The sequence below is a fragment of the Pleurodeles waltl genome, unplaced genomic scaffold (genome assembly GCF_031143425.1).
Source record: "Pleurodeles waltl isolate 20211129_DDA unplaced genomic scaffold, aPleWal1.hap1.20221129 scaffold_39, whole genome shotgun sequence".
Taxonomy (NCBI): domain Eukaryota; kingdom Metazoa; phylum Chordata; class Amphibia; order Caudata; family Salamandridae; genus Pleurodeles; species Pleurodeles waltl.
Window position 1 is genome coordinate 10,074,801 of NW_027150097.1, and position 24,840 is coordinate 10,099,640.

The 24,840-nt window shown below is 44.1% G+C and overlaps 1 protein-coding gene across 1 annotated transcript in view; it reads left to right on the forward strand.

The window, feature by feature from the left end:
- The first annotated feature begins 5,975 nt into the window (after positions 1-5,975).
- LOC138276466 (uncharacterized) overlaps positions 5,976-24,840 on the forward strand; it is a 78,793-nt gene continuing 59,928 nt past the window's right edge. The window contains exon 1 of the mRNA XM_069219194.1: positions 5,976-6,048. The gene's annotated coding sequence lies outside the window, so the exon portion shown is untranslated. The remainder of the gene's footprint in view (positions 6,049-24,840) is intronic.

The window sequence follows — 24,840 nt, forward strand, 5'->3', positions numbered from 1 at the left end:
TGATATGTCAATAGATTAGTAGTGTACAGTGAATGTCATAAATCAAAGAATTTGAAATATACATCATCAATATAAATACAAATGAGTTGTTACTTGAAACATTGACAAAATAATAAGTATGCCGAAATTGAAAGAAACAATAACTAAAACACATGATTGTCATATGCAACAAACATATCGCTTGACTTCTATACAAAGCTTCAGAATATGAGCTGTTTGCAAGTTGATTTCATGTACCAATTATTTAGATTGAACAAGTACTTGTAAACATAAATTATGAAATAACCCATATCCACCCTATTCATGTAATACATGTTGAATCATTAGAAACAAATACTTATCAACATAGTTGTAAATTAACTCCAACCTGTCCAATTAATGTAGTACATGTTGAGTAATTGGAAACAACAAGAGCACTCCTGTCCATACAACATCTAATATTATACGCTACTCCTCCTAGTCTCCTCGAAAATATTCAAGTTCCCTGTCCGTATTAAGACCTGCTTCTACCGCTCTCAGGCGTAATATCCATAATGCCTCTTTTCTTCTTAGAGCCAACTCTCTATTGCCTCCCCTGGGATCCATTCCTATATGTTCGATACCAAAAAATTCAAAAGATTTGCGAGGTCCTTGCGACTCACATGACATTATGTGTGCTACCAGTGGGTATCTGTAGTCCTCATGTGCACGTGCCCTTGCATGTTCTCCAATCCTTATTCTTAGTAGACGGATTGTGCTACCAACATAATAACGATTACATTTGCAAGAGACAATATATACCACAAAAGAGGTACCACAATTAAGATTTGATCTAATCTTGAAAGTCTTGCCCGAGTTATCTGTGAATTCCGTTCTTTTGCGACTGGCCCATTTACATAGTCCACAGTGTCCACAATTGTGAAAGCCTATTGTGTGGGCAGAAAGCCAATCTTCCTTGGTATAATTTATAGGATAACTGGGACTAAGAATACTTCTCAGAGATTTACCTCTCCGATACGTAATTTCAGGTTTGTTACCAATAATACCTCTCAAAGTATCATCTTGTAACAGAATATGCCAATGTTTATTAACGAACTTCCGCAAAAGTCTTGAATTTTCTGTATAATCTGTTACCAATCTTACTTTATCTTGCTCACTTCGGGTAGTGTGTTCCTTAGATTTCAGTGTGTCCTCCCTGTGGGTATACTTTATTCTACGTTTTGCCTTATAAATAATGTGCCTTTGATATACCCGTTGTTCAAACCGCTGACACATATCCTCAATACATGTTTCGAACTCGTCATCTTTACTACAATTGCGTCTCGCCCGAATCATTTCACCATAAGGTATTGCAGAAATTTGATGATGTGGGTGGGCACTTGCAGCATGTAAGATAGAATTGCATGCAGTAGATTTTCTGTATAGCCTGCTATGAATTCTATTGTTTTCTATGAATAATTGTATATCCAAGAAATCAATGCAGTTGTTGCTATATTGGTAAGTAAATTTCACATTCATATAATTCAGATTAAGAAATTTACAAAACTCAATTAGTTGCTCCACACTCCCTGTCCAGATCATGAGGCATTCGTCAATATAACGACTCCAGTATAGAATGTCCGTGTGCCATTTGGCAGTGTCTGGGCCCCAGACCCACCTCTCCTCAAACCAACCGATAAATAGGTTGGCGTAAGAAGGGGAAAATCTTGAGCCCTTCGCCACTCCTTGCTTCTGTCTATACCAGTCCCTTTTGAAAAGACAAAAATTATTATTAAGAATTAGTTCGATCATATCTAGTATCATCCTTGTATGTTCCCATAAAGTTACCGATTTCCTACTAAGAAACAATTCAACAGCTTTCAGACCCAAGTCATGTCTTATACATGTGTATAGAGAAACAATGTCCAAAGTAACTAACAGCGTATTAGTGTCCCAATCTAAATCACTTAATATACTTAAAATATGTGTAGTATTTGTAATGTATGATGGAAGGTTATTAACCATGGGTTGAAGGAACACATCAACATATTCTGATTTTTTTTCAGTAGGCCCAGAGATTCCCGAAATAATGGGTCTCCCTGCTGGGAACGGTAATTCCTTGTCTATTTTTGGCAGGGTGTATAGACATGGGTACCTGGGATGATCCACCAAGATATGTTGGTATTCATCTTTATGGAGTAATTGTTGCTCATACCAATTTTTCAATTTTCTCTGAATGATGTTGGTTAGGCCCGGAATCGGGTTGCACGTAAGTTTTTCATAGCACCGTACATCTTGTAACTGAATAGAAATTTCATTTTCATAATCACACTTATTCATTATCACTACATTTCCTCCCTTATCTGCTTGCCTGATCATTATTTGATCATTCTGCCGGAGTTCTCTAAGAGCCTTCCTTTCTGCATGACTCAAATTGAGTGAGGTGTAATGTGGCTTTGCTTTATCTAAATCTCTACATACTAAGTCGAAAAACATGTCCAAACTGTTATTACCAATAAACTTGGGTACCCATCTTGATTTCTTTCTCAGACCACTGCTAATACTGATATTATGTGTTATATTCAAATCATCCAACACCTGCGAGAAAATAATTGGAATTTCCTCAAGTTCATAGATGGATAATAGTGTAGCAGTGTCTTGAATATCTTTAATTGAAAACTCATTCAAATTGAAACCTTGTGCCGGGTTATCCCTGCTTTGTATATCAGTTAGATTTAGTGAAAAATATTTTTTCAATTTAAGTCTGCGAATAAATTTGAAAAGATCTATTTTCGACTTACATGTGTCCCCTTGATCCGTGGGACAAAAGTTTAAACCTTTTTCTAGCAGTGTTCTCATATCAATTGTGAGATTCATGTTTGATAAGTTAACAACATTTATTGAATCAGTTTCATTTTCATTCAAACACATTTGTCCCAAGATCTCGTTTTCATGCCTATTTTTGATGTTGTGTTTTCCCCCTCGCCTGCCCCTTCTGGTCCTGCAGTGTTTTGTCTCTTTTTTTTTTTTTTTTCAGGTCATCATTCGATCAGCAACACATCAGGCTCTCATGACCATGAGCCCAATGACATAATCTTGAATCACGTTTTCTAGCATCAGCTTTTCACCCCTCGCATCTGAAGTTTTAGCCCCTTGTCATGACTTTTTATTAGAGTTTTTCAGTCCATCCCCCTAATTCCTAATTGGTCAGTCAATCGGCAGATATGACTCTAAAATATAATATTAATTTTACAAATCTATGAGTTCTAATATTTCTCCATCCCCAATTAGTTGATTGGTTTGCTGTACGATGCCCTCATCATCCGGCTCATCACGTATCGAAAATGTTGCATCTTCTTCTCCAGTCAGTGCTTCTATTGTTCAAGTCCTGGGAAAGTACATTGAGTCTGTCTTACATCGAACTTGCTACATTTCCTAGTCCCTCATCTCCTGTATGTCGGTACATTGCAGAAAATTCTAGCTAAGCAGATTTTATTAAACAGCAAACAGTTCACAGTCAGTTCAATGCACCAGCGTCTCCGCAGCGCACTAGAAATTCAGCTTCTGTATGAGGCCTGGAAAAACTAGGCCACAAGTTCGGCTATGTTAATTCTACAAATTAATGCAAAACATAGGTTATACGTCTGAATATGACATATTACTACATTATTCTTATACATTCTCATTATTTCACACACTTTTAGTTCTTTTAGTACAAGTTCGTATAAGTGGCTGACATACCCCGTGGGCACATTTTCAAAACATGCACATTAATTTTTCTCTACGATTAATTCCTCTATAAACTTTTATTAAGCATAACATATTAAGCATTTATTAATACTTTCTAATTAGCATATCTGCGACAACAATCCCAACTGCTGTGACTGCATTGTTCTCATGAGATTCCTTGTCTTGTCACTGATTGTGACTCAAGAACTGTGTAACTTCTGCTGAGGAGCCGAGTCTCCGATATGCACCCCCTAGAAACTCTTCAGGTGGCTGAATATGACATTTACGTGCGGCATACGGAACACTGACGTGCAGATAATGCGCTTGGTTTCAAGTGAGGATTAACCCCAATGCAGTCTCTGTAAAACGCAAAATCTTGAATCTAGGAGATGCCTCACCTCAGCATATAGGTCTAGCAGTGATACCACAAGTAAAGCTCACAAGACAAGGCAGTAGAGCCTTAGCTTTTATGACCCCCTCCCTCTGAAATGCTCTTCCACTGTCAGATAGAGATAATAATAACTTCTCTTTCGGGAACCAGCTTGAGGTGTGGCTCAAAATAATCCTCGTTTCCAAAGATTCCTTCTGTATGTAATGATTGGGTATTGGTGCTGGGACAGGCTTGAGTAGCTGTTGCTCTCTAGAAATACCATTTAATTCATTCATTCTTGTATTGATTCCTTTCATTCATTCATGCTGTATCCGTTTGTCCCTTTAATTCTGAGGCACAAACTAGTGACAGGATACAAGATACACGTTCGATGAGAGATGTAAATGAGATTGAGGGTCTTCTTCATATGTAGTGCGAGAAAGGACGCTGACAAGCAGGTGTATTATACTATCATCAGAAGAATGGTTAAACATGAGAGGGGATTCCATAAATGCATAGTTATCTACCTTTGTGGTGTAGATTATTTGTTATTAGCTTGTTAAGGGAGCCCCATTTAGAAAGAGGTAAAGCAAATATCTCTGAAAGCAGATTCAATAAAGTAGACAAAGTCTAGTACACACAATAGCTCATTCAGAGGAGTATCTGTAGGCTGTGCACTGCTAGATTCTGAATAGATGCCCTTTAAAAAGTCTGGAACTCTACAGAGCGACATGGCTCCATCGAAATAGCAGTTTCACATTCCTACGAGTGGCCTGGTGTGCAAACGTATAGTCTATGCTAAACCAACCACTATCTCTCAGGCTCCCGATTATTTTTAGAAGGAAGTGAAATACTTGTTAGTCACTGCTTTTTCCCTTGAAATTATATCTTAATGCTACATTAAGCTAATTTTGCTATTGATTAATGTTAACTGCAATAGACAGGGAGTGTCCTGGTTCTTTTTTCTTTGCTAAGCCCTGTTTTTTTTTTGTTAAGGAGGGGGATATAGTGTGGGGGTGGGGTGGGGGCCACCCTCGAGAACAGATAGACTTTGTTGCATAAGAAACTGGAAACTGACAGACTGATGAAGTTGGAAGAAAACTTGGATAAACTTCTGGACACTTTGGCTCTCACTCCAAAGTTTTAGAATTATTTGCGGAACTTTGCTATACCTGCCACGTTTCCAAGGTAAATGCGTGATGTGTTACTCTAGTCCAGATTTTTTTTTTTAATGCTGGAACTTTTAGTCCTGCTTTATTATGGAATAAACAATATTACAAGTCCCAGAATTGAAAATAAAAGAAAAATCCTGGATTGGAGCTCTACATCACACATGGACCTCAAAAAACTTGGCAGGGCTGGTATCCTCAAATGTTTAAACGTTTAATAAAAAAAGATAACATTAAATAGTACGTGACTAAGGTTGGCAAAAGAAACACAGGCAAGCTATGGAAAGTGAGGCCCTGGAAATACTGTTAAATCTTGTAGTTTCTTTGCAGAATTGTACTCCAGGATTATTCAGTGTACCAATACAAACACAGCAGGAGGTGTGGCAATCTCCTTCCTCCATGAGCAGACCCTTTACAGACTGGAATGGGGCAGAGGGTGGGGTCTGAGGTCAGTGGTGCGGTCTGTGAGGGTCTGAAAACGAAAAAATGAAGGAAACTGCAGACAAGGCTCCTCCTCCCACTGGACAGACAGACAGAGCCTCTCTGCATCCTCCTCTGTTCAGACCATCAGGGGCTCCTCTCTCCCCTGCAGGAAGCCAGACACGGGGGGAAGGGGAAGGCTGTGATCTGTTGCTGGTGCTGTCGCTGTCGCCGCTGACCCAGAAGCAGAAACCCCTCTGTGTACGGCTACTCTTAGAAAACAAGGATGCTTTAATGAGCTTCCGCTGCTGGTGCTGTTGCTGTCTCCGGTCACCCGGAAGTGAATCTGTTCACCACTCACCTGCAGAGGAGCGCAGCAACAGCTTCGAGGGTGGAGGGGAGGTGAGTTTTAGGAGGGCCAAGAGCAGAGAGGGGACGTAGAGAGCCCCGTGCAAGGGAGGAGGGTGAAGGGAGGGCTCAGGGCACCGGAGGGGCCCGAGGGCGAGATGAGAGGGAGGGAGGGAAGAGAAGTACAGAAGAGGGGAGAAGTGGGCTGGGGCTAAGGTTGACTCGGGAAGTGAGAGGTTTAGTGGGAACGTTTTGCAAAACAGTTTATATTGACTTCATAAACTAAAAGGCAGAGGAGCTAAGAGAAACCAGTTCTCCTGATTGCCTCTGTGAATGCAACTGTCGGCCAAATTAACAGTGCTTTTATAACACGTAGGTGATTGCTTTCTTCATGAGAGCTTTAGATCTAACATCTATTTTCGCCCGAAGGCTGTCTTTCCACATTTCTAGGCATATGAACACCTTTTCTAAATGTTTCATATTTAAGTTTTCTAATGACCCTAAATTATGTGTTGTACATAGTTTGAAAGCTTTTGAGATGAGGATTGTACAATGGAATTTAGGCAAGATGCAAAAGGCCATTTGTTGATTGCCTTGCAAAAAACATTTGATCCTGCCAGGTCAGCTAATCTGGCCTGATGGGTCCCTGGATTATGGCAGAAACTGGAACTGAGGTAAGTAAATTTGGGGAACACTCACTCAGGGGTTCAATGGTGCCAAAATATTTGTATTAGGCTCTAGGTTGGAGAATATTATGAGTGTATAGATTGATCATCTGATTTTACTTTCAAGATGTTTTTTCAAGACATTTTATTATAACCCAATATCCACTGTGGCATCAGTGCTCGTTGACAAGCTTTAAACAAGCATAATTTGAGCCTCCGTTCTTGACAGAATAAAAAACATTCTAGCATTTGCATCAGGAATTTTCAATTCAATTAAGGGCACGGAGGCAAGGACTATCCCATCCGTTAGTTAACATGTGCATTAGATATGGCTTGGGGCCTGATTTATATGTTGGCAGTATGTATACTCCATTGTAACAGTGACGGAATATACATATCGCCAACATGAGGGTCTGCCTGTCTGATTAAAATGCGGGTGGACCTACGCCATGGGTACTCTGTCTCCACTGAGGCCTAACTTCTCAGATGACCCTGTGGAGTAAGGACCATTGGAGAAATGACTCAGTGCCTGCCTAATTTAGGTGGTGGACATGTCGTTATATATATATTTTTTTACTGTTTCTTACCACCAAAGGAACAATATAAATATTATAATGCTCTGCCCACCATGGGAGAAGACTCCCATGGTGAGAGGAGCATTATTTTTTTTGTTTACAAAAAGAAAATCCCATTACAGTATTTTCTTTTTGCAAACAAAAAACAATTACTACAGGGCCCTGTCCTGCTGACACAGCCCCACAGAACAGAGTAGCATGCATTGCCAGGAACCGCCATCATGGCATTTCCTGGTAATGTTTTGATAAACGACTGCCTGCTCGTTGGTTACTTACAAATTCGGCGGGTGGCCTCTCCACCATGGGGATGGAGTAATTTGCTCCAATCCTATTGGCGGAATTGAGGCTGTCCACCCAATAATAAATCAGGCCCTTAATATTGTATTCCATAATGGTGCCTGATTTGAATATGTTTAATTAATTGAATGTTCTGTTTTGGTTTGAACGTTACCTCGTTTGAAGTTGTTTCTGATAATGAGCAGAAGCAGGTGTAAAGGGTATTCTAAAAAGCGATGAGGTCTTAAGGGCATTGCGCCATTAACAAGTTGGATCCTTGGTTTGTCTGGAGTTCTCGTCTTTAGTGACAAAGATGTTTCAGATCCATGACCGCCTGAGGGTTCCACACTCTAGTTGAATTCCGGACCTTTGCATCCATGTTTAAGTTACAGTGACTTTTCGTTCTTTTGGAAGTGAAGTTCCAAGTTGTTGATCTTTTGTCTGACTTAGCCAAGAAAGATGAGTAGTTGGTGTCTCTGATTGATAAAGGGACATGTATGTGCTGATTAGTCACTAAATTGATGGGAAATGTATTTTTGTGTTTGATTGTTCTTACTGGCTGCTGCAGTATTGCAGTAAAGATTGAGAAGCATAATCCTCACCTCCATATTATTAATAGAATCGACAGTTCTTGACACAAAACCTACTAAACTTTTTTATCCTTTTAAATGCTCAATTACGTTTTACTCTCCAGTGCACCTGAACAGTTTCCAGCTCAAAGAAAGCCCTTTAAATGTTCAATTATGGCATACACTCCAGTGTGCATAGAGAGTTTCCTGTTTAACATGCACATATGACGCCACTCCTTCTCTAGGATTCACTGATGCCACATGTCATGTGTTGCTATGTACTGCAGGAGAGGGATTAGTTCATAACATTCTTCAGCCAGGCTCACAAAGCAGCAGTGATTACACCGTAGTCGCACATGTACTATCAAAGGTTCACATGCTATTCTCTGTTAATGCTGGTAACTGAGATTTGAGTACTCACATCAGAAATATTGAATGTGGTGCCAATATATTCCAGGGAATCTTCATTTGCAACACTGCTCTAACTCGTTATACATCAGGTACTTGTCCTTGGTACTGATACAGCTGCCAGGGTTTCTAGGCGTGAGTCAAAGTTTATCTGCCACTGCTGTCAACATGTGACCACTTGTTTAGCAGCACAATATGCAGTGTATTTCATATCTCTGTCACCAGACTGGCTTCAACCACTCATCACAAACATTCTAACACATCAGGCACATAACACAGTAGCTCAGGCTAGGTCGCAGGTTTAGCCACAGCTGGTGAACAGAACAAGGCCTCTCTGCCTCCATCCTTCAGGATCTGTATTGAAGTTAGACTGTTGATCTTGGCCTTCAGAGTCGAGAACTGAGAGGAACAGCTCAGGGTGTGGACAGATGATGGGAGATAGCAACTTGTCAAGCTACCAAATCACTCGGTGCCACTGTGTGTCACATAATATCGGTTGAGCAGGTGATATCACATGATGTGCACACAGTTAGCTGGAAACCCCTGTGGTGAGCAGGTTTCCAGTGAATTGTTTGGAAGTTCTGTGACGCTGATGTCTATTTGAGTGTGAAGCCTTCTTGGGACATCAGTGGCTGCCTCAGAAGCTATTTTTTTGGGTGTTTGGGGTGGCAGGCAGTGAATTTAAAGTGCCTCAGGTTGTGTTCTGCGCAAAGCCCTATCACCTTCAAGCACCTGTCCCCCCACCGCACGTTTTGAAAACGTTTTATATGTTGGCAGATCTGAACTTGTGATACCTCTAATCCTAATGAGTATCCTAAAACCCCAAGGAGTCCGGTAAGATTCATTCAGCTGGGTGGGACAACGCAGGTACCCCACCTTACATGTTCTAAAGTGCCCTCATACATGCTAAGTTAATATATTAAGACCAGAGGCTTCAGATTATGCATTTCCCTCTTCATTTTATTAGCTCAGCAGCTCAACAACATTGAACCATAAAGCACATTCTGGGACTACATATTCCACGAGTCCGAAGCGTAAAGAAAACAGTCTACTCATAACAGCTCCTCCTTTCTATCAAAACAGGCCACAAGGAAAGGATTTTTTCGTTGCTCAGCAGCCTGATATGTTTTTTTTCAATTGAGTGTTGGAGGGAAACAATGTGCATGATTTCTGACTGCTCTGCTACTTTAATTTCTATATGTCAGGGCATCCCCTGGGGCATTTCTCAATTTTGGTCTTGTTAATTAGTTTCCCCACTGAGCTCTTGGTATTTCAACAGTCTGGCCTCCCACCCCGCTTTGACAACTGTGTTGGGCAGTTGCGGGGGTCAGAAAGTGCACACACGGTGGGGCGCCATTGCAAAGGTTTGAGCTATAAGCGGACTGCGGGGGAGTTCAGTGCTGCATGCCCGGTCAGTAGACAGTCAGAGTGACAGATGTGTGCTGCTAGAGGACATTTGAGTAAAAATGTACAGCATTGCGTCTTGCGCTCAACACCTCTTGAACAGAGTACGCATTTAATTTCAAAGCTGCATTGCTTACCTTTTTTCCTTCCGAAAGTTGGCGTTTGTGCACGAGGAAGGGTTTTATTGTAGGGAGTAAATTAGAAGTTTTATTGTGGGGAGTACATTAGGTTCTCATTTGCATAGCATGATTTGCTCCATGTATTCAAGGGTGTTTTTGGACTACATGCAGTAATCTAAGAAGAACAGTAGTGAATGATAATTGGCTTAAGGGCAATTACCCTCCTACATTCCAAGTAGCTCTTCCTAAATATGTAAATATTTACAATTACACCTGTGTACCATGGCAGGTATTAGAAGGGAGTGTGGGAGTGGGGCACATGCTAGGCAACCAGGTGGTCCTCCCCTTTTGTTGAGGGGCTTGATGCTAAATGCGTCTTTACAAAGGCAGTCTCAAAATCCCTGTAGCAGTTGAGCAGGCAAATCCTGTGATTAATTTCAAAACGCTCTATGCACCCCGGCAGGTGGAAAGGTTGAGAAGTCACATGTCCCATTGAACTTCAAGGGACTCCACAAAGCTGGAGTAAATCCAAGGCCAGAAGACCACCACAACCTCCTACTTCTGATGCTTTAAAAGACTGAGGCAGGCCTTTCTGAAAAGGCACCTTTCATCCTTGGAGAACACAAGGGCGAATTTAATCCTGACCATACCCCTTGAAAGGAGGATCCAGTTCCACTGGCAGACCTTAATAATGGGGTGACTGTGAAGCTCATGACCTGGATGATGAATTGGTGTGAGGACCCGGGCCCTCGTCTGATCCATCATCTAGATAAAGATCAGTCTCTTGCCCCTGGATATTTGAAACTCAATCACCGGTTTGAGTAATTTGGTGAAACAAAAGGAGCTGATGAGAGCCTGAAGGGTAGGGAGATAAATTTGTTGAGCTGACCATTCCACACAAACTGAAGAAATGTTCTTTGTCAGCCAAAGATATGGACCATAGGTACTCATACGTCCACTTTCATCATCCAGTCATTGGGAAGCATAATGTCCCTGAGGAGATGTGTACCCTCCATCTTGACATGAGGGCATACAACCCACAAGCTGAATTCTGTTTGGTTAATGCCCCATCGGTAACCCATGTTTATTTTCTGTATTAGGAAGAGGTCGCTTCTGAAACCTCTCAGATGTAGTCTTGTTGTCCAAACAGCCCCTTTGTCCAGGAGGGCCTAAACCTCTTAGTTCTTAGGGCAGTTTGGTCTGTGAAAATAACAATGGGGTATGCACTGTACTAGAGCTCTCTTTGGAAACCCTGTAGTATCTGCAACAGCGTTGCATCCTCCTTTATTTTTTCCCTATTCATGGAGGAACCCCGCCCGCCTTCCTCCCTACTTTTGGTTGAGAGGAACAGATCCTCCTTACATATGGGTCCATAAAAACCTTTCTTTGTGCCTCTGAAATCTCCTCTGCCACATTGGCCTCTGCCGGTTTCTCGTATGGGGAAAGAAAAACAATTGTCTTGCCACTGGGTTTTTCTTGAATTACGATCTCTGGGAGGCGGAGTGATAGTCATAGTAGTTTTTAGTACAGCCATTTTTTCAGGTCCTTTGTACTTTCTGCCTCTCCAGAGAATGAAGATCTTGCATCTCAAGAAGGGTCACAGGTACAAGACCCTGGTCCCGGTCACACAGGATGCAAGGAGCGAGATGCATCGGAAGGCCTTGAATGAGCTATATTTGGATCGGCATCAGGGTTGTGAATCCTAAGTCATTTGGGTTGGAGAGCCAAATGCAGGGTATAACTATTAGAAGGGGGGCATGGCCTCAGCTAGAATTAAGGCTTCACATCAATGTTTTATTAAAGCGCCTAGCGGTTTCTTTTGTAGTGAGGTGCGTGTTGAGGGACATACGCTCATGCTCCATTCTCTTGAAGACGAACAATGTATCGGTGGTCTGATATATAAATTGCTTAGGAGGTACCAGGTTAAGGGTCCTAGCAGACTTGGCCAAGCAATGCTGGTTCTGCCTGGAGAGGAAAGTCTTGGTGACAGTGGAGTACTCCTATGGAGACTCATTCTAACTATAGACTAAAATCTAAAATAATTCCAGTTCCTGGTAACTAAATTCCTGAGTGTTTTGATCATTTGATAATGACCAGGTGGGGACCATGCCAGATAGACCCGCTTCCATCGAGACTGGATCACCAGTTCCTTGTTTTTTTCAGATGGAGACTGGACCCTTTAGCAGGTGGGACTGATGCATTTCTCCAAGACTGGAGGCAGGTATTGAATTATGCATTTCCTGTGTTCTCCATGATCACAAGGTTTACAGCAGTGGTTAGGAGACAGAAGGTGTACCTGCTCTTAGGTACACTGGTTTGGAGATCGCAAACTTGGTTTTCAGTTCCTCTGAAACTTTCTTCGAACTCTCCAGTCTGTGTACCCCAGACTCAAAACATTTTAAAGGATGCCCAGAGAAGCTGGCACCTCTTGTTAGAGAAGGGCAGTCTCCACTTCATGACATGGAAGGTTTTCTACATTCTCTGGAATGTAGAGTTCTCAGAGGAATCAGACTTTCAATTCCACCCAAACCTAGATATTCACAATTGTACGGCACAAATGTGGTTCTAAAATTCTTCGAATTTTGGCAGGACAACCAATTTGTTTCCAGAAAAGAATTGTTGAATAAATTAGCTATTTGCTTTTAGGTCTGACCTAGACAGGGTATGTGCTGCCTCTTTGAGACATTTTGTTTTCTATCAGTGAGGTTCGAGCCAACCCATTAGTTACTATTGGTTCGCTTTATCCTCACTCTCATTTGCTACTTTTCATTGGTCAGATGCCATAGGCTTCCCTCCTTTTTTGTGGGTTTGTCCCTTTCCTGGAGCACGGATGCATTACTTGTGTCCCTCCACTGCTTTTTCATTTAAGCGCTACTTTTTTCTTTCTGTTTCACAACTTGTTCAGAGTGTGTCTTATTCAGCTGGCTCCGTCATATTGTGTACTTCTACCCCCTCTGTGCCCATTCCTCCGTAATCCCTTCCTCGTCAGTGTTGCTTGCCCCCACTGGCCCCACCTCCGTTGGGGTACTGGTCTTGTTTTTGCTCACCCACTCACTTCCATTCTATTGTTGCTCGTCCCCACCTTCGCTCTTTTTGTCATAGCCTACATCCATCCTTTTGTTGTTGTTGTCCATTGCAGCTGCCATAACTTATGCATTGTAAGTTACACATGATGAGATTTATGCCACTACATATTGTAAAGGCTTTAATAGAGAACAGTGATGTCCTTTTAAAAACATGTTTAGTGCACTTAGTGGACTGATAATGATGTGCTTCATACACACCAAACGGTGCGGTGTAACAGCCAAAACTGACGACTTGGTAGCTGGGAAACCAGGTTCGAGTTTCAACGTTGCATCCTGTAATTGTTGGAAAATCACTTAGGGCCTAATTTAGATATTGGCGGATGGGCTACTCCGTCACAGTGGTGACGGATATCCCGTCCACTGAAATCTAAATCCCATAGAAAATAATGGGATTTAGATTGCGGTGGATGCGATATCCGTCACTGATGGGACGAGGTAACCCATCCACCAATATCTAAATCAGGCCCTTAATCTCACTGTGCGTACAACAAAGGAATGTGTGCTTGTGTAGTGTAACTGGCATTCCTGTAAAGCGCTCAAATACCTTCTGCTCGAGTTTGTGTTGTATAAATCTGCAAAAATAAATATGAATGAAAAAAAACGTGTGGGGTCTGGATTCACTGAGGGTATTAAGCCTCTCTGTATACTTCATACACTTTCCAGTTGTATTTTGAAGTCATAGTTTTTCAACTTGCGCTTCTTATTGGTGCATCTTTTGTTGTTTGTGCTCAACCGATCATTGAGCAGCAGGCCATTTTTTTCAGCTCTATGGGTATGAAATGGAAAGTCTCATTTCTATGTCATGCACAAATTGACGGCTGGACAGAGGTGTTGCACATAACCTAAGGCCCTTTTTGCAGCTGTGCACCAGCTACCAACCACCATTTGGTTCTGCTGCCATATCTGTGCCCCCATTGTCCTCCCTCATTGCCTGTTAAAAACTCAGCTCTTGGAAGTCTCATTGTCAGTATGTCAGTATCTTTTATGCAGCTTGTTCATGAGCCTTGCTGATTTATAAAAACCTCTTTGTAGTGATATTTGTGTTTTGACCACTGACTTCGTGTCGCACCACTTTGCACTTGGCTTAGCTGTCCACTGTCACATTAGTAGTCACCAGTTACAGACTCCATTTTGCATTGAGCTCACCAGTTACAGACTCCTTTTGTATTTAGTTTAGCCTTAGCTTCACTGCCACATTAAAGGTGCAAGTAGTTTTCCGTACAAAACATGTTATGCAACGTGTTTTCTATTCTGCATGTTCTTTTTCTCACCGAAGAGCAGGACATAACGTGGAGGAGTCAGTCAGTCAGCACGATAAGGATGTACTAGAATAATGTTTATGGTACAGCAGGGAACAGCTTAGGCTTGGGAGAGACACCTTGGGAAACTGGCCAGTTCCAACCTGTTTCTTTCAACACTGACCTAAAACAGGCAGCATTTTTGAATACTTCTTAAACAGCTGGAGGGTTTTTTCCAGAAAGGCCTTTCCTCGTTTGTTTGAGATATATGAGACCCAGGTCGACAGTGGGAGATTCAAAGACCTCAATCAGGATTTTAGACATCGAATGCCTGATATATTTCCCGTGAGGGTAGAGTTCTCTCTTTCTCATTTCAGTCGAACGGGGTCAACAACTTTCTGGCAGGAGAAAGATGAAGCACCAGACCGGCCCTACGGTGATGCATTTTTATTAATTAGTGGCTTTGCTTTGTGTGTGCACATTTATCAATATAAGTGTTTGTATCCTTGCATGTATATATTTGCTGATTATAGATTGAAGTTTCTTTGTACATGGTCTTATTTCATTGTTGCACATTTTAAAGGTACACTTTTGGCTATACAGGCCTTCCTTCACGAGCCTTGCAAAAAGGTATAATAAATGTCTTCTTCAGATTAAGAAGTGTATTCTAGAGCATCTTTTCGACTCTTTCAGTGTGTGTATTTTGGCTTAGTCAGCAGTAAAGCAAAACACTCAAGATAACTGTCTCAAGGAGTCTTATTTTATTGCTTTCAGATTTATGACATGCTAATGTAGTCCAGCGAAATACAAAGCTACGTCATTGTACACAGATCTCTGTAGCAAATGCATGAACCAGATAAACTGTCTATGAGCTGGAATAAGTTGGAAACTCTCCTTCCTCTTCTTTAGAATGGGGAAGGAGCAGCAGGAGTAACGATAAGTGAAGGTGTGGGTGGGGCAATGGGCAGTGCTTAATTTGTGCTTGTTGTTTCCGGTGCTGAGCACCAGCACTTATTTTTGAGGGCCGGCGCTTATTCTTCTGCCTCAAGCATTTGCTGCGAGCAAAAGACACAGATGGGAAAGACAGAGGAAGAGAAAAACGAAAAAGCGTTAAGCTGCAAGAGTGAACTGAAGGGGCAGGGAGTGGCTTTAAACAGATTGAAGAGGCCAGAGATGGCTTCAAGATTAGGCTGCCTCATTATTCTGTGCTCGCACATTTAATTGCAGCACCCACGTGTTTAAGAGAAGGGCTTTGGGCACCAGTACCTTTTTATTTACAAATTAAGCACTGGGCGAGGGGATGACTGGCAGTGCATTTTACAGAGCTCTAGTTGACGCACAACCTCAGAAGCTCTCTCTTTCTCTGACTCCCAGCCCCCCACCAACTGATCAGCATCAAAGACTCCTCTGGGACTGATCATGCCATGTGAGCACTCAGGAACGCCTTACTTGTGTTTTCCAATAATAGTATCAGGGATTTCTCAGTGCTAGCATATATGTGACTGTTACCAAACTCAAGTGTACTAATTTCATTGACCTCCTAAGGATGAAAGGCACAGTCTTTTTTGCAACATTCAAGTTACAAATAGCTATGGTGAGTACAGTGCTCTTGAGCCATTTTACTAATAGTTGGTGATTGAGGGACTAGGCAGCTAGTAATATGTAATATGTATATGTAATACATAATATGTATAGAAATCGGATTTTACAATTACCAAATAGGGAATTTTACTGAAACGCTGTTTGCTAATCACAATTTGTTATGTATCATAAGGATCGGTAAAGATTTAGTGATTCCCTAAAATTCACAATCGCAATTTGTGATTACTAAATAGTGATTACCTAAATAGGGAATCGCAACATTGTGAATGTCACCTTTTGAAGCAGCTTGATGACCTCACAATCAGGAAGTGAGTTAATCCATGTTGTTTCCAGGAGCCAGAGGAGGAGGCAGACTGTTGCAGCTGAGGACTTTGGTGACCCTTTGGAGTGCTTTTTTGCACACATAACATATAATGGCCACTGATGACAATGGCAATGAGGGTGGAAAGTGAAAAAGAAAACTTTCTTGAACTAAAATATGTCTTTTTCATGTCACAGAAATAGTTGCACCACATGCTGCAGAAACTGTAATTGCGGAAACTGAAGGGACTCTGGCACTGTCAGAGTGTGAAAATATTGTGCCCTCACCACCCACGACACCTGCCACAATCAGACGCAGGGCAGCAGTGGCTCTACTCCCTGATTTTAATGTAGAGGCAGATGATATAACAATATACATGCCTACACCACCATCTGAGAATAGACCCTCCCACAGACGTCAGTCCCATCTACAGCACCAATACAGTTGCCTCATAAAGTGTAGAGTGGCTGTAAGACGGCCATCAGAGGAAGGACACAACTCAGATGTATTTGGAGGTCTGGTGGCATCAATGTCATGAGGTCAATGCACACACAGTTTACATCACTCAGTGCAACATGTGTGATATCAGATGGTATCCGGCAGCTGAATACAACAGTGGAAGAAGGGCAAAAAGCCACAGCTGACAATTTGAAGGAAATGACTGATGCCATCAAGGAACTTTGCACAGTAAAGCAGCAGGACTGTGTCACACACCATAGGTATCATCACCAACTAGTGGGCAGATTGGATGGGTTTACCAGATCTGTCCATTGCTTGACAAATGCAACTGCATTGGTGTTGCGATGCGCTGTAACCATGCAAGTGGAGATGGCAGATTGTGGTGGAGATGTTGCAAGAGGTTTGGTGCAAGTCACAAATGCTATAGAGAACATGCAGACCACTGGGATTGCATGAAACACTGATTTAGGTGTAGGGGATAGTGCGGAGCTCTCCAGCCTTAGTAGTGTGACTGCCCTAGTGATAGACACTAGACGTCACAGTTCAAGACATAGTGCACCTTCAGAGGCCCTACCAAGAGATAGTACAGAGCCCGCTGAACGGCCTAGTGCAGTGCGTGGAAGTGAAAAATAATACAGACATATATCTATGTATGTTGTTTGTGGACATACCCCATTTCCAATACCGTCAATACAACTTTCAGGTTATCTATTTGGCAGGCAGTTTAAACCCTGTTCAAGTAGGAACCCTCACTCTAGTCAGAGTAAGGGAGATACACAGCTCAGATAACTCCTGTTCACCCCCTTGGTAGCTTGGCACAAGCAGTCCGGCTTATCTCAGAGGCAATGTGGAAAGTGTTTGCACAAACACAATAAGAGAAAACACTACAAAAGGACTCCACACCATTTAGAAAAATAACCAATACTTATTTAAATCAAACAAGACCAAAACAACAAAAAGTCAACGTACACAAGAAAAGATATCAATTCTTTAAGTAAAAATAGTTTTAATCCACAAGAATCAATGGATGTGTTGTTTTAGCACAAAGTACCTGGTATGCATCAAAAATAATGCCGCAGGGCTGAGCGTGCATCAGAAAAGCAAGCAATGCGTTGATGCTTTACTTGCAAGGGAGGCTGTGTGTCGATTCTTTCTCCACTGAACAAGAGATGCGTCAATTTTTTTTCCTCGCCGGGAGGGGATGCATCGGTTTCCAGACAAGCAGCCTCAGGTCCATGCAGTGATGTTGAAGATTTTGACTCCCAGAGATGACACATGGAAAATCTGGATGTACAGCAGCGTTGAACTGCGCTGAGCTGGCAATGCGTCAATTTCACCAGCACTGCATCGTTTTTTTCCCAGCTGCGCTGCATGCATTTGTAGGAGGCTGGACTGGCTTGTAGTGAGTACCAAGGGGTACTTGCACCTGGCACCAGGCCCAGTTATCCCTTATTAGTGTATAGGGTGTCTAGCAGCTTAGGCTGATAGATAATGGTAGCTTAGCAGAGCAGCTTAGGCTGAACTAGGAGACGTGTGAAGCTACTACAGTACCACAAGTGTCACTTGCACAATATCATAAGAAAACACAATACACAGATATACTAAAAATAAAGGTACTTTATTTTTATGACAATATGCCAAAGTATCTCAGTGAGTACCCTCAGTATGAGGATAGCGATTATACCCAAGTTATATGTACACAATACCAAAAATATGCAGTATAGTCTTAGAAAACAGTGCAAACAATGTATAGTTACAATAGGATGCAATGGGGACACATAGGGATAGGGGCAACACAAACCATATACTCCAAAAGTGGAATGCGAACCACGAATGGACCCCAAACCTATGTGACCTTGTAGAGGGTCGCTGGGACTATTAGAAAATAGTCAGAGTTAGAAAAATAACCCTCCCCAAGACCCTGAAAAGTGAGTGCAAGGTGCACTAAAGTTCCCCTAAGGACAAAATAGTCGTGTTAGAGGAATAATGCAGGAAAGACACAAACCAACAATGCAACAACTGTGGATTTCCAATCTAGGGCACCTGTGGAACAAGGGGACCAAGTCCAAAAGTCATAAGCAAGTCGGAGATGGGCATATGCCCAGGAAATGCCAGCTGGGGATGCAAAGAAGCTTCTACTGGACAGAAGAAGCTGAGGTTTCTGCAGGAACGAAAAGGGCTAGAGACTTCCCCTTTGGTGGACGGATCCCTCTCGCCGTGGAGAGTCGTGCAGAAGTGTTTTCCCGCCGAAAGAACGCCAACAAGCCTTGCTAGCTGCAAATCGTGCGGTTAGCGTTTTTGGACGCTGCTGTGGCCCAGGAGGGACCAGGAGGTCGCAAATTGGACCAGGAGAGAGAGGGGACGTCGAGCAAGACAAGGAGCCCTCTCAGCAGCAGGTAGCACCCGGAGAAGTGCCAGAAACAGGCACTACGAGGATGCGTGAAACGGTGCTCAACCGAAGTTACACAAAGAAGTCCCACGTCGCCGGAGACCAACTTAGAAAGTCGTGCAATGCAGGTTAGAGTGCCGTGGACCCAGGCTTGGCTGTGCACAAAGGATTTCCGCCGGAAGTGCACAGGAGCCGGAGTAGCTGCAAAAGTCGCGGTTCCCAGCAATGCAGTCTAGCGAGGTGAGGCAAGGACTTAACTCCACCAAACTTGGACTGAAGAGTCACTGGACTGTGGGGGTCACTTGGACAGAGTTGCTGGATTCAAGGGACCTCGCTCGTCGTGCTGAGAGGAGACCCAAGGGACCGGTAATGCAGCTTTTTGGTGCCTGCGGTTGCAGGGGGAAGATTCCGTCGACCCACGGGAGATTTCTTCGGAGCTTCTAGTGCAGAGAGGAGGCAGATTACCCCCACAGCATGCACCACCAGGAAAACAGTCGAGAAGGCGGCAGGATCAGCGTTACAGAGTTGCAGTAGTCGTCTTTGCTACTTTGTTGCAGTGTTGCAGGCTTCCAGCGCGGTCAGCAGTCGATTCCTTGGCAGAAGGTGAAGAGAGAGATGCAGAGGAACTCTGATGAGCTCTTGCATTCGTTATCTAAAGTTTCCCCAGAGACAGAGACCCTAAATAGCCAGAAAAGAGGGTTTGGCTACTTAGGAGAGAGGATAGGCTACTAACACCTGAAGGAGCCTATCAGAAGGAGTCTCTGACGTCACCTGGTGGCACTGGCCACTCAGAGCAGTCCAGTGTGCCAGCAGCACCTCTGTTTCCAAGATGGCAGAGGTCTGGAGCACACTGGAGGAGCTCTGGACACCTCCCAGGGGAGGTGCAGGTCAGGGGAGTGGTCACTCCCCTTTCCTTTGTCCAGTTTCATGCCAGAGAAGGGCTAAGGGGTCCCCTGAACCGGTGTAGACTGGCTTATGCAGAATTGGGCACATCTGTGCCCATGAAAGCATTTCCAGAGGCTGGGGGAGGCTACCCCTCCCCTGCCCTGCCTTCACACCATTTTCCAAAGGGGGAGGGTGTAACACCCTCTCTCAGAGGAAGTCCTTTGTTCTGCCATCCTGGGACAAGCCTGGCTTGACCCCAGGGGGGCAGAAACCTGTCTGAGGGGTTGGCAGCAGCAGCAGCTGCAGTGAAACCCCAGAAAAGGCAGTTCGGCAGTACCAGGGTCTGTGCTACAGACCACTGGGATCATGGAATTGTGCCAACAATGCCAGGATGGCATAGAGGGGGCAATTCCATGATCTTAGACATGTTACATGGCCATATTCGGAGTTACCATTGTGAAGCTACATATAGGTAGTGACCTATATGTAGTCCACGCGTGTAATGGTGTCCCTGCACTCACAAAGTTCAGGGAATTGGCCCTGAACAATGTGGGGGCACCTTGGCTAGTGCCAGGGTGCCCTCACACTAAGTAACTTTGCACCTAACCTTTACCAGGTAAAGGTTAGACATATAGGTGACTTATAAGTTACTTAAGTGCAGTGTAAAATGGCTGTGAAATAACGTGGACGTTATTTCACTCAGGCTGCAGTGGCAGGCCTGTGTAAGAATTGTCTGAGCTCCCTATGGGTGGCAAAAGAAATGCTGCAGCCCATAGGGATCTCCTGGAACCCCAATACCCTGGGTACCTCAGTACCATATACTAGGGAATTATAAGGGTGTTCCAGTAAGCCAATGTAAATTGGTAAAATTGGTCACTAGCCTGTTAGTGACAATTTGAAAGAAATGAGAGAGCATAACCACTGAGGTTCTGATTAGCAGAGCCTCAGTGAGACAGTTAGTCACTACACAGGTAACACATTCAGGCACACTTATGAGCACTGGGGCCCTGGAGAACAGGGTCCCAGTGACACCTACAACTAAAACAACATATATACAGTGAAAAATGGGGGTAACATGCCAGGCAAGATGGTACTTTCCTACACCAAGTCATTGACAGTACAAAGGCGCACTTGTCCAAATTCTAAATGTATTAACACCTAATACTCAGGGATAGTTACATGTGTTTTCAATATTGCAACACAGCAGCAACACACTAATATTACTGTAAATAATCTCTGTGACATCCTCCCATTTCTCATATGTTAGGTCCTGTTTGGATCTAAAAGAACCGTTTTTATGAATGTTGCATGAAACATAAACGCAAGATTTCTCTTCAAAATGTCTGTAATAGACTCTGACATATCACCTCATCATGTCAGCATGTTTTTATTGCGCTTTCTGGGATATTTCTTTAGTCATCAAAAGTAGGCCTTTCATTACTGCATTGCTGCATACCGGGCACCATACTATACAATATAGCTTACAAACATTGGCAAAACCAGTAGCTTAAGATAAACATTTATAAGGTCCCAAAGGTGAGGCCTATTGGCTTTGCCAATGCTTGTTATAGGTTGCACCTGGTTGCCACCCACTTTGAGTTGGTGATAATTTGCACATGCAAAAACCCCATTTTGTGACCATTCGCAATTTTGCGAATGGTTCATACATAGATTTTGCAGTTACCTAATTGCGACTCGCAGTTACCTAATTGCGACTCGCAATTTGCAATTCGCAAATTGGTGTTGCAGTTTTAGGGAGTCTTAAATTTGTTCTGTGAATGACTTTTATACATACGGAAAGGCTGTTTTACATTTGCTAACGGTCAAATTTCCTGATTTGCACTGTTTGCGAATGCAGAATCGTTTGATACAAATGCCCCCTAGTCTTGATGTGTCTCATGTACTTGAGAGAACAGCTGCGCTGTTCATTGCCTCTGTTTCGACTGCTTGGGACACTACCCAAAGTGAGCATTTTCTGTCACTGTTTGTGTTCCCCCTTCCACACTTGTCTCTGTTTCTTCTCCCACCTCGCAACAGACAGAAGGGGAAAAAAGCACAACCTGCACTGTCTACCTCATAGAGCTTTTTAGGTCGAGTGTAGCAGTGAGCAAGTGCTTCTTTTGAACCTATTGTTATCTGTCTGTGGGCTTTAACCACGCCCACCTCACGCCCATCACTTTCATTCATTAGTGGACTAGTCTTTTAAAAATCCTTTGCTGTTGTTGGTAAATGCCTTAAGTTTGGCCTGCCTTGAGGCTGGTTTGTTACTGCCTTGCAGACTGACCTTGTTATATGGCTTATTGCACGATCACCAATATACTTGAGTGTGGGCGAACTACTTTTCTTTTTTGTCTCTCTCCTTTGCATCGCGTGGCCATGGCAGTTTAAAGCACGAACTCAATCAGAGGTATTGCAACGCTTTGCATTAGCACCAGTTACATTGTGAAGGTGATGGCGTGTGAAGAGACTGACTCCAATAGCTGCAGATAATTCCATAATGCAGGAGTCCTAACGAACCCGGCTTGTGTAACCTGCCCTTGCGTGCTGTTGGAGAATTCCAAATATCGTGTTTCCATTTTGAGGGCGGCTTCTATTGTCTGTCTTAGGTATTGGGCTGTGATTTGTAGATATTCTGGTGCAACCGCGGGACTCCAGTAGGTTACCCAACAGGCTTAAAGCCAGGTTAAGGCACCAACAGAGTGCACGAATACCTGCATGCATATAGGTATACCCTGTACAGCGGCCTGGTTTAAAGTACCAAGACTGGGCACTGCTGAACTCCCAAGACAACTATCTGTAACGGAATTGCCAGGGGCACTGCATGCGATCAGTCAGAAGCGCGGCAAGAATAAACATTTACTAGCTGACACCTCCATTACATGTAAGAATGCATTGTTGAAACCTTGAAGAGCTCCTCTCCTGTGTCCTTATAATCACAAGCACAAATACACTTGCAGCGCTCTACTTGTATCCACTTATATTGTGTCAAACAGGAAGCTATAACATCTACTGTTTGCTTCCATTTTCTTTGTTTCTCACATGAGAGGGGTTAATCCTCTCAAATGCAACTTGGACAACAGAGTCAATATCAACAAAAACAAAGTTCCTAATACAAACACTTAGGGGGTCATTCTGACCTCGGCGGTAAAAGGCACTTACCGCCGGTCAGAAGACCGCCATAACACCGCCGCGGCCGCGGTAAGCCGCCACGGTCATTCTGACCCACAACTGCCAAACCTCCAAAAGTCCGACCTCCACTGCAGTCCGCCACATCAGCGGCCAGTGGTAAACTGGAGATGACCAAACCTCCACCGCCACGCCAACAGAAATACGCCCATGCCATTACGACCCACGAATCCACGCGGTGGTCTTTCAAACGCGGTATTCCATTGGCGGTACACACCGCCGCGGTCAAAATACACACCCAGCACCAAAACACAGCCACATTGGACAATTTGAAATACACACACCTGATACACATACAAACACCACTTTCACACAATCAATACGATATAAAACACACACCCACATCACCCACAAACCCCTACGACCAAAATTTTGACGAAGGAGAGAGAGACACATCATACAATATAGAGCTATACACAAAGAGGCACACTACACCATCACACACACCACATAGAAGCACAAAGCACCACACACCAACACACTCATCACCACATACACCACCCCACACCTCATCCACACCACCCCATGGCACCCCAAAGGCACCCACGGTTTTCGGACCAAGAACTCCGGGTCATGGTGGAGGAAATTCTAAGAGTTGAACCCCAGCTCTTCGGCTCACAGGTGCAGCACACCACTATAGCCAGGAAGGCGGAGCTATGGCAGCGGATCGTGGACAGGGTCAACGCGGTGGGACAGCATCCCAGAAATCGGGAGGACATCCGCAAACGCTGGAACGACCTACGGGGGAAGGTGCGCTCGATGGTCTCAAGGCACAACATCGCGGTGCAGAAGACTGGCGGCGGACCCCCACCCACCCCTCCCGAATTCACATCATGGGAGCAAGAGGTCTTGAACATCCTGCATCCTGAGGGCCTCGCTGGAGTAGCCGGAGGAATGGACTCTGGTAAGTCGAATCACAACTACTTCATCCCCCCCCACCCCACCAGCATGCCAACCCACACCCCCACCCTCACCCCCAACCCCCCATCACACATCCTCCCTGAGAATGTCTCACCAGCATAACCCACCCAACCCAACACCAACCCCTGCATGCCAACACAAACTATGGACACCCATCACCTAAGCATGACCACTGCACATACCCATCCGCCCCCCCCCCCACAAACCACCCTCACAACACCTCCCCCAAGGGAATGCCAGCACTGGGGGACAAGGGCACCCAAAAATCGCACGCAATTGCACACACAGAAACAATAACCATACTCTCTTACCCCATGCAGGACCCGAACGCCAACACACCGGTCCGGAGGGTCCAGAAATGTCCATCCCACCCCCGGAACAGGCCCCCAGTGATGACAGCAGCTCTGTCGACCTTGAACCTGATGACCAGCCCGGACCATCGGGGACCTCTGGACAGTGGGTTCCCCTCAGGCAGCCACAAGCCACACCAGACCCAACCCCCTCTGGCAACACCAGCACAGCTCCCACCCAGCGGGCCCATGCCTCTGTCTCTAGGACAGGTCAATCGGCGGTGTGTCTGCCACTACAGGGCACCCAGGGTAACCCACCACCCCAACAACAACAGGGACCTGGGGGCAGTGGGAGTGGGCACACCGTCCAGGGGACAGAGGCCGGGGGAAACCGGGCAACTCGGAGGGCTGCTGTGCGACGGGGGGGGAGGAGAGGCCCAGGGAACCCACTCTCCAAGAGGCCCTCACCACCA